The sequence below is a fragment of the Colobus angolensis genome, unplaced genomic scaffold, assembly GCF_000951035.1.
Source record: "Colobus angolensis palliatus isolate OR3802 unplaced genomic scaffold, Cang.pa_1.0 Scaffold63, whole genome shotgun sequence".
NCBI lineage: Eukaryota > Metazoa > Chordata > Mammalia > Primates > Cercopithecidae > Colobus > Colobus angolensis.
Genome location: NW_012119932.1, coordinates 155,349 through 168,454, shown reverse-complemented (window position 1 = coordinate 168,454; position 13,106 = coordinate 155,349). Strand labels below are relative to the sequence as shown.

Below are 13,106 nucleotides of genomic sequence, written 5' to 3'. Positions count from 1 at the left end.
ATCGCCAGTTTCAAACAGACCCGCAGTCTGCCTGGAAATCCCATAACATGTTTCTGATCATCTCTCTCTCCCATTCTCTGCAATGACCTTATCAAACTTTCTCCATCTCCCCAAATTCATGCCTGGCCTACCTCATAGTTCACTCTCAGCAGATGACCCTGCTTCTCACAGGGAAAACAGAGGCTTTAGATAAGAATTTCCTTATCTTACAGCCATGTGAAAGAAAACCCTTATCTACTCCAAACCCATCCTTCTGCCTTTCCAGTAAAACGGAGGAGGTCTCCTTTCTCTTATCTGGGGGCCCATTCATTTACCTATATTTGGACTCAACCCACTTCCTCCATCTTGAAAACTTTTCACCATGAATTATTTCTACTCTCTTGTTAATGTCAACTCCTCACTCTCATCTCAATTCTTCCTGTTTGAAAATCATTTAACAGAATACATAAAAGGCTGGGTACAGTGGGGCTCATGCCTATAATCCCAGCACTTTGGGATGCTGAGGTGGGAGGATCGCTTGAGCCCAGGAATTAGAAGCTGCAGTGAGCTATGATCACACCACTGCACTCCAGCCTGGTCAACAGAGCAAGATCCTGTTGCTAAAATAAAATAAAATAAAATAAAATGAATAATAAAGTAAGTAAATAAACAAAATCTTCCTCAATTTCATATCCCCCAACCACTGCCTCCCGGTCCCCTCTCCCCTCTTCATAGGTGGTATGGTTTGGCTGTGTCCCCACCCAAATCTCACCTTGAATTGTAATAATCCACATGTGTCAAGGGCAGGGCCAGGTGGAGATAACTGAATAATGGCAACCATTTCTCCCATACTGTTCTCGTGATAGTGAATAAGTGTCATGCGATCTGATGGTTTTATAAATGGGGGTTACTCTGCACATGCTCTCTTGCTTGCTGCCATGTAAGACGTGACTTTGCTCCTCATTTCCCTTCCACCATGATTGTGAGGGCTCCCCTGCCATGATGAACTGTGAGTCAATTAAACTTCCTTTCTTTATAAATTACCCAGTCTCAGGTATGTCTTTATTACCAGTGTGAGAACAGATCAATACAATAGGCAAACTATCGACAAGTGTTGCTTTGCTCACCATCTTCATTTCTTCACACCCTATTCACTCCTCAACCCACTTTGGCCTCCAGCCCCATCACACTATTACAGTCGGTTTCTGAGGTCACTAACATTGCTAAAGCCAATTGCCATGGTGCAGTCTTGTCCGACTTGTCCTTGCAACATCTCTGGATATGGCTGACCACATCCTCCCACACTGTGGCTTCCACAGCACTTTCCCCTGGTTTTCCATCCACTGCTTTAACGCTCTTCCCTCTGTGTTCTTTGTGGGCTCTGTGTCCTTTGCTTTGGACAGTGGAGTTCTTTAAGGCTTAGCCTGAGGCCTCTGTTTCATCCCACACCATAGTCTCTCTACGCAAACTCATAAATCGCCACCTATATGATGATTACTTAAAATGTATATCTCTAACTCTGAACCACACTTCTCTGGGCAAAGGATTCTTATATACAATTCTCTACTTGAAGTCTCCCCTTAGATGTCCTAAAGATTTGTCAAATTCAACTTGCAAGCAATAAAACTCACTATCTTCCCCTGCCCAAATACTCCTCTTCCAGAGTTCTCCATCTTGGTAATGGGACTGTCAGCCACCATCACATAAACCTGATTCTTAGGAGTCATCCTTGCCTCCCCCACTCTTCTCCCTCTGCCTATAACCAGTCCTCTCAATCTCTGGCCAACTACCTTCTAAATATCTCTCAGGTTCACCCATTTCTTCGCATTTCCACTGCTGCTGACCTAGTCAAAACCATTATACAGTTGACCCTTGAACAATATGGGTTTGAACTGCATGGGTCCATTTATACTTGGATTTCCTTCTGCTTCTGCCACCCCTGAAACAGCAAGATCAACCCCTCCTCTTCCTCCTCCTAAAGTTGAGTAACGTGAAGAAGATGAGGATGAAGACCTTTATGATGATCCACTTTCACTAAATAAATAGTAAATATGAGGTCAGTCACAGTGGTTCATGCCTGTAATCCCAGCACTTTGGGAGACCGAGGCAGGGAGATCACCTGAGGCTGGGAATTTGAGACAAGCCTAGGAAACATAGCAAGACCCCATCTTACAAAAAATTGTTTAAAATAAAACAAAATAAAATTAGCTGGACATGATGGTGCATGCCTATAGTCCCAGCTGCTCAGGAGGCTGAGGCAGGAGGATCCCTTGAGCCCTGGAGTTTGAGGTTACAAGGAGCTATGATCTCACCACTGCACTCTAGTCCAGGAAGAGAGTGAGACTGACTCTGAAAATAAATAAAAAATAAATAAATAGAAAATCTATTTTCTCTTATGATTTTGTTAATAACAGTTTCTCTAGCTTACTTTATTGTAAAAATACAGTACTTAATACATATAACATAATATGTGTTAGTCGACTGTTTATGTTATCAGTAAGGCTTCTGGTCAACAGTAGGCAATTGGTAATTAAATTTTGGGGGAGTCAAAAGTTTTACATGGATTTTCAACTGTGCAGCACTTTGGTACCCCTAAAGCCTAGCATTATTCTGTTATCGTAGGTAGCTAGTCAGGCATGAGCAGGGTAGGAGAGGGCTCCCCTCACCCCCTACCAGGAATGTCAGGCGACTATCAGGTGATGGTCAGGGGATTGTTAACTGTCTCTCTAAAATAATAATTGATCACAGAGAGCACCAGGGAAAGGCAGTCTCCCAATAGATAGAAACACCTGAAACTGGTGATCAGCATCTTCTGGATGAGATCTCAGGAGCTGGGTGAGTGGGCTCAAGCATGTGCACTAAGAGGTAAAATGGTGGAGTTTAACTGGCAAATGACCTTCCAGGGACATTTGACTGGTAAGGGAAGAACACATCAAGTGAGCATGCATACAACTCCAGTAAACACACTGTGCATGCTCACCTCCCAAGTGCTGGCAGGTCACTGCTTATGTGGACAGCCCACCCCATGGGAATAATCGGGAGGAGGAACTCAAGACCCTGAAGTATGTCAGTGTGTAATGCCCCAAGTCAAAAGTCAAACAGCGCACTTCTCTCAAGTCACTCGCTTGGCCCTCTTCCAAGTGTACTTTACTTTCTTTTGTTACTGCTCTAAAGTTTTCTAATAAACTTTCACTCCTGCTCTAAAACTTGCCTCAGTCTCTTCAGTTGCCTTATGCCCCTCAGTTGAATTCTTTCTTTTGAGGAGGCAAGAAATTAGGTCGCTACAGACCCGTATGGTTTCGCCAAAGCTAACATACTCTGGTGCCATGTCTCAGATATATTCTGCTGCTAGCAGTTCAAAGGCCAATTGCATTTTCTTTCCCAACTTAGCTCAGAAGTCTTCCTGCATCCATTCTTTTCTTCAGCTGATCAGTTCCCCAAGTTATAGCCAGAGTGATTTTCCTAAAGCATAAAACCCATCATTTGCCAACTTAAAATATTATTTAATATATTCTCATTGCTCTAAGGATGAGAAAATAATTCTTGATGTACTCCACATGACCCTACATGGCTTGCCCCTACTGAACTTACCTCTAACCAGACCTTCCAGAACTCCAGTCATACCAGTTTCCATTCAGTTTCCAATCCCTCTGCCACTCCCTTACTCCCACCCCATTTCCCAGCCCACTCATCAGCAAAAGCTATGGGTTCCACTGTGCTAGGTGGGTTTTTTTTGTTTTTATTTTTGTTTTTTTTTTTATAGTCTTGCTCTGTTGCCCAGGCTGGAGTACAGTGGCATCATCAGAGCTCACTGCAGATTTGAACTCCTGGGCTCAAGCAATCCTCCTGCTTCAGTCTCCCAAGCATCTGGAACCACAGGCACAAGCCACCATGCCCAGCTAATTTTTTTCCCCATTTTTGTAGAGATAGGGTCTTGCTACGTTGCCCAGGCTAGTCTTGAACTCATGGCCTCAAGTGATCCTCCCACCTTGGCCTCCCAAAGCACTGATATTACAGGCACGAGCAACTGTGCCAAGCCTTGGTTTTATTTTGAAAACTGTATCTTGATTCCAAACTCTTCTCACCATCTCTACTGTTAGAATACTAATAAAGCTACTATCATCTTTCATCTGGACTATGACCACAGCCTCTGAGCAATCGCTCTTCTCTTGCTTCAATTGATTTTCACCAACTGGCAGGATGAAAAATCACCAACTGGCAGGATGGCTTGTTGCTTAAGTCAAATCATGCACTCAGTTGCTAAATACATTCCAGTAGCCCCATTGCAATTAGAATAAAACCTGAAGTTCTCAGCGCTGGCTACAAGGTTCTGCTTGTTCTGGTTCCTGCTTACCTCTCTGTCCCCATCTACTATCGCTGTCCTACTCTTTGAGAACATTCCAGGCACACTGGCCTGCCTTCTTTTGAACTTCCTGTGTTCCTATCTCAACCCCTCTTCTTGCTCTTCCTTCTCTTAGAATCCTTTCCCAAGTTTCTGAATGGCTGCCCCTTCTCATTACTTTGTAAAGAGGTGATCTGATCCTTGACCACTTTCCCTGTCCCAAGAAAGTCACTCTCATTGTTTGATTTTACATTCTATGTAGCACTTACAACTCTGCTCAGAACCTTCCACTGGCTTTCCATCTCACTCACATCAAATTCTCTTCCACAGCTCCCAAATAACACATAGCTGGGCCCCATTTCCTCTTTGATCCCATCTCCTATCTGTCCCTCCTATCTCACTCTGCTCAGCTGTACTAACTTCCTTGGTGTTTTTCCAGTATCTTAAGTGCTCTCCTAACTCAGGGTCTTTGAATGTGCTGTTCCTTCTGCCTGGAATATTCCCATCTAAGAACTCAATGTGGATTAATCTCTCATGCCATTTAGATCTAGCTCAAGTGTCACTTACCAGACAGAAACACCAGTTTCAGGTGTTTCTATCTATTGGGAGACTGCCTTTCCCTGGTGCTATATTAATTAGGATAAATAAATAATAAATAAATAATAATGTATTTTCTCTCCTTATGATTTTATTAATAATAGTTTCTTTTCTCTAGCTTATTTTGTTGTGAAAATACAGTATTTAATACACATAACATAATATGTGTTAAACGACTATGTTATCAGTAAGGCTAATAATTGGCTATGGCCAATTATTATTTTAGAGATAACAACTGCTTGATCATCACCTGATGGTCACCTGACATTCCTGGTAGGGGATGGGGGGAGCCCTCTCCTGTCCTGCTCATGCCTGACTAGTTACCTACTGTAACAGAACAATGCCAGGTTTCAAGAGTACCAAACTGCTGCACAGTTGAAAATTCATGTATAATTTTGACTCCCCCAAAACTTAACCACAAATAGCCTACTGTTGACCAGAAGCCTTACTGATAACATAAACAGTCAATTAACACATATTATATGTATTTAAATAAATACTGTATTTTTACAATAAAGAAAGCTAGAGAAAAGAAACTTATCAAGAAAATCATGAGAAATTATATTTTCTATTTATTTATCGTTTATTTACCCTAATATAGCCACTCCATCACCATGCCCATCACTCTCTGTCCCTCACCTTTTAACTTCCCTCAAAAACACTTACATTCCTTGACATGTTAAATATTAATTTATTGTCTGCTTTCTACCAAATAGAATGCACCATGCATGAGAGCAGAAATTGTTCCCTCTATTTTCATTGTTCTTAGAAGTGTAGGTGCTTAGGAAATAGTTTCTTATTAAATAAATGACAGAACTATTTGAAATTGCCTAATTAACACATGCATCTAATTTCTGTCTTTATATCTTCACCACCTTCCCCGACATATAAGCCTTTGAAGACACAGCTGTAAAGGAGAAGGGGAGGGTTATTCAACCGCATTTACAAATCATAACTGATTTTAACTTTCGTATTTTCAGATCTCTCCAGCAACTTTCTCTCAGGAAACTCCACTCCCAACTGACAGGTGCTATTTCCAGCCAGTCCTTTGCTATTGCAAATAGTGAGTCCACGAATGCCCTGTGCTGTGTGCATTACTTATTTTCATCAGCAGATCTTCGTTTTTACACTCCTGGAAGTGGGATGACGGGGTCAAAAGGCGAATCCATACATAAGTTAAATAGATATTGCTCAATTCTCTTCCACGAGGTTCAGACCATTTTGGATTTCTACTAGCAATGCATGATAGTGCCATTCCTCTACACCCCGGCCCGCCAACTGAGCGTGTTTAAACGTGGGGAGGAGGGAGGAGGGTGAGGTTACCAATCTGCTGGCTGAGAAAGGGCCTCTGCTCAGTGCGCCCTTCCTCCACTCCCACCCGAGAGACAGCTGAACTCCGGGCCGGGACGCGCGTGTTGCCAGTCTAGCCCTGCACCACGTCCCCTGAGGGCGGGCTGCAGGCGGCCGGGAAGCCTTGCACAATCGGCCCAAAAGAGGAAGCCCAGAAAGTGCTGAAGTAAACACTTAGGCAGACCGTTGCAACATAAATCGGCCTCTCAGCCTATGGTGGAACCATCACTTGGCCCCAAGTCCCTTAGTCCCTCTTGCGTCTAGGCTGCAAAATGGATCCATTCGCCAGGAGACGCTGCTGAGAGAAGGGCGCGCGCGGCTCAGGTAGGCGAGGGATGAGAGAGGAAGGCGCAACGTTTCCCAGAATTAAAAAAAAAAAAAATCCCTTCAAAGTTGTTGTGTAGTAGGGGTGGGCTGGGGGATAGAAAATCAGGCGCAGACTCGGAGAGTGGGAGAAAGCAGCCCCTAACTCGGAGTCCTTCACGCGTATGCTTGTCTGTCCCACTGTCTCTAACCAGGGGCCCTCCTTGCACGTCGGAGCAAAGCAGCTCGGATAGCGCCACACGTCTGCGCGCTGCGTGGGAAGGGCAGGACTGACAGCACTTCCTCCCTGGGGTAGCGACCTGGAGCCCGGGTGCGGCCGTCTGCACCGCGCGTGGCTTTCCCGGCCCGAGTCCCGCCGCCTTCCCGCGCCCCCGCAGCGCTCGGCAGAGCAGTCGAGGTAAGTGGTGCTCCCGGTCCCGGGAGCCCTAGGAGCGCCAGCACGGGCCCATCCGGGCTGTAAGGAACCCGTTCGTCAAGCCCATCGGGTCCGACGCCGGGCGCAACTCCAGGCTCTGGCCTCGTGAACGCGCGTCCCCCGGCGTGGCCCTCGAGCGCAGCGGGTCCCCAGGGTCCCCTCCGCTGATGTTCACACTGGACCCGACTCGCGAGGGTCGGGGTGTGGGGGTTTGGGGTTCGGGCTTGCCTTTTCCCGAGCTATTGCATCAGATTTGACAGATTTCCTGGCCAGGAAATTGCTGCAAGGTCAAACGGGGAACTACTATGAGCCCTTGCAAGTCCAGCAGGTCAGCAGGTCAGCAGGTCAGCAGGTCCAGGAGCCCTAATCTACCCGAATCTGGAGGTATTCTTGAGGGGCCTTTTCGGGCACTGTAGATTAAATGCCAGCCGTGTGAGAATTTGAGTGTGGCTCGCAGTCTAATGCATTTTAGAGAGTTTCCTTCCTCTAAAACTTTTGGACAACTCTTTCTTCTTTTTGAAAACAACGTTTTCCCCTGAATTATTCTCATTTTCATTTTAAAATACCATAAAGGTAGATTTGGACACAAGGCACAAGTTTCGTAATTTGGCTTGAAATGGATATTCAGAGGGCCTTTTATATAATGAAGGAAACTAACTAGGGTGTCCTAATGGCTCCAAGAATCTCTGCGCAGGTGTTCCGCCAAAGACCTAGCCCAGTGTACCTCTTACTTTCCTTCCAGGAAGATATTTCTTAGCATTCATACCTCTGTGGAACGTGAAATGTGTTTCCTAGAGCCACTCAGGGCATAGCTTTACAAAAAGAACTTTTAATGTGATCCTTAACGAGACGGAGTACTAGAGGAAAGTAACGGAAGAAAAAGGCCCATGAGTTTATTACGCCTCGAGATGTTTTTTTCTGGTGGCATAACGTGGTTTAAACAAAGGCGCTTGTACTAGCTACTATTCTTTTTAAAATCTGGGTCTCCAGACAGAAATTTCAGAAGAGAAAAGTTTGTCGTTTTGCATAAACCTAGAGCAGCGATTTTCCCTCTGACCTCACTGGAATAATGGATGGCACATGGGCCAGGACGGTGATGCTGGCTGACGAAATTAGCAAGGATCTGCTGAGAAATACTTTGTAACGTCTCTTCTAGGTATTTCCTGTCTGCTCAACGTGTTGTGAAAGGTCTAAGAAATTTAACTTCATCCTTAAACTATTAATAATGTGTGTCCTTAAACTATTAATTACTTAAACTATTAATTCTTGGACTATTAATAATTACTAATATTTGTGTCTTTTCTTAGCTCTTAGGAGACCTGGGTTCTGGCTCTTATATCTGCCCCAACTAGATAAAGATTATCTTGATTAACTTGCATGACTTCTCCCTGGACTTCAGATAACATCAGTAAAGTGAGATGATTGGACTACATTATGTCTGTCCTTAAAATAGCAATTGAGGAGTCACTATAATTCTTTGAACTGGTCCCAACTGGAATACTGGCAACATTAGAATTGCTGATCATGAATTTTTTAAAAATGGAGAAAATAATCATAATCGTGATAACAGATTTTCTTACATTCTGAAATATCAACATCTTTGAGGTCTTTTGTTTCTGAGAAGTTCCTGTAAAAGCACAGTCAATATCCGGCCTATAGGTAAAAAGGCAAACTTTCATCTTACTTGAAAACTGAGATAAGAAAGAGCCCAAACTTGAACAGGTCAATATAATATTTTGAAATCCTTCAATTGCCATTTCTCAAGAAATATAACTTTGTAATAAGAATTACTTTATGGCATTACTTTAAATCTTAAACACAATACTTACTAGGTTTTATAGTATTTATTAAACTTTTTGTATTTTTATATCCTAAGAATGTTCTCCAGTTATCCATTATTGATTTGCCCCTTTTCACTCATCAGTGAAAGTTTTAAATAGGTCCATATTAATATTAGAATGAGCTACTTCTAAAGTTCATTGCCATAAATGTCTATTTGATATGCTACTTTGAATTTTCTTTAAGCCATCTTACTTTCAAAGAGCATTATTATTTTCATTTACTTCTAATTCTCTTCAATTTTATTTTAATTTTTTAATGCCTAAAACATTTTAGTGAGTCCACAAATCGTCTGCCTCCATAGCCTATTGGACCACAATCATTACAATTTTATAGGACCCCTTGAGTTTATTTTATGGGGACTAGAGTGATCTTAGGAATTCTCACCTCAAAATACAACAATTTTTATTAACACGACTAGTATTTTCTCAGTATGAAAATGTATGTGTGTGTTTTATGTCACTGATGTCATCTAAGAGGCAAGTCACTTAAAGCTTAAGCATTTATTATAAATTCGTGTACATAATAAATGCCAGATTTTAAGGTGTAAGGTTTCTACACTGGTTGCATGGGGATTTTTTAATATGTATTACACTTTTAATTATCGTGAGAAACATGACTTTTAGAGAAAACTGCTAGCTATCCGGAACAGTAATCATTAGATTTCTCTTGCAAAGAGAGAACTAGCCACATGAAGGAATACCTTTACACCTATACCCAGTTAAAGAGACTAGATTGTACCTGCAGCGTGGAAGGGCAGACCCTGAGGACAGCTTTGGGGGACTAGAAGATGTGACCTGCCACCACTGCACCATCATTTCCTAGCCAATTTGTGACTCCAAAATGAGGACTCTGAAGATGTTGGCTAAATGTGCAGAATATATTAATTTCACTGAGTGGTACCATGGAAATGTCACAAGCCCCTGAGATCCCATTGGCTCCACTGGTCCCAAACCTCAGGCATGAGCAAGCAGAGGGGTAACATTCTCATTATTCCACATATTCTGGAGCTTGATTCCATGACTCAGTTTTCAAACATTTCCTGAGCATTGACCATGAACTTGAATAATTAAGAATCATAAGAGTTATTTTCTTTCTTCTCTGTCAACTCAGTTTTCTCTTTGGTCATCATATAGTAATAGTAAATAACAATTATTATAATGTTTACTTATAAATACTACCAGGCCCTGTACTAACTAATTTAGATGTGTCATCTTGTTAATCGTCATATCAAGATGAAAGCACAGAAAGGGTAAGAAACTTACGCAGGAAGTAAGAAACAGAGCTGTTGTTTGAACTGGGCCATCTGATAGTAGCACCCATGAAAAAACCTGGGGCCTTTCCACAATGAGTTTATAGTCTAGAAGAGGAGACGTAACTAGGTGTAAAAGGACATGTAGAATTCCATGTGGAACCAGAGTTGAGTGCTGTGGGACTACATATCGGGGTCCCTGGTCTACCCCAACCAGAGTCAGGGGAGAAGAATGAATAGAAGGAAACCAAGCAAAGAACTTGTCTTGTTATTCCTGGGAAGACAAGACATTATAATCAACTTTGAAGTTATTATCTTTACATGTGTCTTGAAAAAAGAATCTGCTTTGTTAGCAACCGTGTGTTTTCATTTTTGTGTTTATTTTATTCTAATCCCACATGACAGCCGGCTAGGTGGATTAAATCAACAAAGCAGTGAATTTAATATTTTTTTCTGATTCTGTTGGGGATCTTTTTTATTTAGTCTCCTGTCATAGATTCATCAGGGAGATGGTTGTGGGCTGGAATGGGGGATACACGCTAAATCACCCAGCAATTGTGTTTCCGCAAACTGACTGGAAGGTTTGCATCCAGAGAGCTACATCACATCAAACTGGAGAGAAATAAAAAATGATATTAGAGCAAGTGAATCATGACTAAATTCATTTCTTCCTTCATGTTTTGTTATGAAATGTTTCATATCTACAAAAGATGATGTACATATATAAATCATAGCAAATAATAATAAAGCCAACATCTAGGTACCTATTACCCAGCTTAAGAAGTAGAATATTTACCAAGGCATTTCCTGGTCTCCTTCCAATAACATTCCCCCATTTCTCAGCTAGAGGTGATCATTATTCTGAATGTGCTAATTTTTACAAAGCTTGTAGGAAGCATGTACATACATTTGTAAAGGATGGTGTCAAACTGGGGATTAAAGAACACTGGCATGGTAGACTGGAGTCAGTTTCCCCACCGACTCTGGGTGGTCACAAGTAGCTTGTGCTGTTCAGTAAAGACAGCTTACTTTAATTGAATAGCATAAAAACAACATGTATTAGAAATAGTTAATAGTAAGTACCATAATAGTAAGTACCACAGAAATTGTGCTACCTTAGACATTGATAAAGTGACCAAGAATCATCAGCAAATAACTATGATTTTTAAGTGGAATAAAGAATATGTGGCTGGGCGCGGTGGCTCACACCTGTGACTCCAGCATTCTGGGAGGCTGAGGCAGGAGGATCACGTGAGGTCAGGAGTTGAAGACCAGCCTGACCAATGTGGTGAAACCCTGTTTCTACTAAAACTACAAAAAAATTAGCCAGGTGTGGTGGTACATGCCTGTAATCCCAGCCACTCGGGAGGCTGACGCAGGAGAATCGCTTGAACCCGGGAGGTGGAGACTGTAGTGAGCTGAGATTGTGCCATTGCACTCCAGCTGGGGCAACAAGAGTGAAACTCCATGTCCAGAAAAAAAAAAGTAACTTATATGAGGAAAATAAATAAAGGAGGCAAAAAAAAAAGAGAATATATAACTTAGGAAGTGATCGCCACTATTTATTTACTTATTTATTCACTCATTCATTTTTGAGACAGCGTCTAGGCTAGAGTGCAGCGGCATGATTAAGGCTCACTGCACCTTAACCTCCTGGGCTCAAGCAATCCTCCTGCCTCAGCCCCTCAGATAGCTGGGATTGCAGGTGCGTGTCACCATGCCCAGCTAATTTTAACATTTTTTTTGTAGAGACAGGGTCTCATTTTGTTGCCCAGGCTGGTCTCAACCTCCTGGGCTCAAGTGATCCTTCCCACTTGGGCTCTCAGAGTCTTGGGATCACAGACATGAGCCACTGTGCCCGACCAGATCTCCAGTTTAAATACAATTCAATCATTTTCAGTCAAAAATGTTTGCTAAGCACTATGATAGATGCAAGGAATGTCAGTGAACAAAAGAGACAAAGATGTCTGCATTTATGGAGTATGTATTCTGGTGGGCAGATACAGATGCTAATCAATAAGCATAATAAATAAGTGAGTAATATAGGTATTAGTAAATGAAAAGCAAGATGAAGTTGCAATATGAGATAAGTGGTCAGACTGGGCCTCATTGAGAGGATTTCAGCAAAGGTTTGTAGGAGGCAATGGAGTTAACCAAGTGGCTATCTGGGGGAACAGTGTTCCAAACACAGGGAACGGTCAAGGCTGTAGGGCAGGGGCATATCTGGGGATTTGAGAAGCAACGAGAAGGTCCACATAGTTAGAGGTAAATAAGCAAGGGAGAGAGAAATAGATGTGGTTGGAGAAGTACGAGAAAGGCAGGGAGATAGCAGATCATGTGGGGTTCCAGAGGCCATTATAAAACTTTGACTTTCACACCGAGTGAAATGGAGGAGCCATTGCAGGATTCTGAGAAGGCGAATAACGTGATCTGACTTAAGGCTCACTCTGACTGCTCGAGAATAAACCTGGGGGAGCAGAGGTGAAAGGAAGGAACCCATGACAAAGCGTTGGATTCTGCGTATATATTGAAGGTAGAGCCAACAAGATTTCCCAACAGAAGGAATGTGGGGAGTTTGAGAAAGAGGAGTCAAGGATGACTTTGAAGTCTGTGGCCTAAACAAGTGGAAGGATGAAATTGTCATCAACTAAAGTGGGCAAGTTGGAGTGGAGATGATTAGAAGTTCAATTTTGGATGTAGATATGAAGTATCGATTGGGAATACTGATGTGCTTATTATATATAAGGCTAAGAGCAGGGTAACTATTTGAGAAGATACTGTTATTGCTCTTATTTTGCAAATTCGAAATGGCAGTTAAGGGAGTTTAGGAAGTTTGCCCAAGGCTACACAGTTTAAGAAATGGGACATAGGCTGCGGGGTGGCTCAGGCCTGTAATCCCAACACTTTGGGAGGCTGAGATGAGTGCATCATGAGATCAAGAGATCAAGACCATCCTGGCCAACATGGTGAAACCTCATCTCTACTAAAAATACAAAAATGAGCTGCGC

General features: G+C 42.5%; 1 protein-coding gene across 1 annotated transcript in view; it reads left to right on the top strand.

Annotated features, from left to right (window-relative positions):
* Positions 1 to 5,869: 5,869 nt before the first annotated feature.
* The window catches only part of APBB1IP (amyloid beta (A4) precursor protein-binding, family B, member 1 interacting protein), a 151,513-nt gene continuing 144,276 nt past the window's right edge, over positions 5,870 to 13,106 (top strand). Inside the window, exons 1-2 of the mRNA XM_011963901.1 lie at positions 5,870 to 5,981; positions 6,787 to 6,989. The gene's annotated coding sequence lies outside the window, so the exon portion shown is untranslated. The remainder of the gene's footprint in view (positions 5,982 to 6,786; positions 6,990 to 13,106) is intronic.